This window comes from Diaphorina citri, unplaced genomic scaffold, assembly GCF_000475195.1.
Source record: "Diaphorina citri unplaced genomic scaffold, Diaci psyllid genome assembly version 1.1 scaffold71, whole genome shotgun sequence".
NCBI classification, from domain to species: domain Eukaryota; kingdom Metazoa; phylum Arthropoda; class Insecta; order Hemiptera; family Psyllidae; genus Diaphorina; species Diaphorina citri.
The window spans coordinates 160,768-161,226 of record NW_007377508.1 but is presented as its reverse complement, the minus strand read 5'-3'; positions in this window follow the sequence as shown (position 1 = coordinate 161,226).

The following is a 459-nucleotide window of genomic DNA, read 5'->3' as shown; positions in this document are numbered from 1 at the left end:
CATTTGCATTACGCGTTATCTATTTCTACATTCATATTTCTACAATACATTCACGTTAGTCAATTAGATTTGATTTATTTCTGCTTCAACGAGGAAACACCTATGAAATATTTGCTTTCATGAGCGTATAGGTACGCCTTGAATGACGTATGGAGATGGGTACATAGAAGCTGGTAGTACTCTGGAACTCTGGGCTACTATCTGTGATGCAATTGTTCTAATAGAGAGTCTTAGAAAGTCCTCATTGGTCTGAGAAAACCGTAGAAAGGGCTTTCCTCGGCCTTTCTCGCCTCACCTCGGCCATAGCAAAAGCAGTAAGAAAGGTGATTATTTATTCTGCTCAAATAGAACTAAAGATTCCTTTTACCCCAGCAGTAGGCTACTACCATTGCGGTCACAGTCTCAAACAATGTTGAGGATAAAATTCCATACCGTGGCTGGGACTGAATACACTACCGT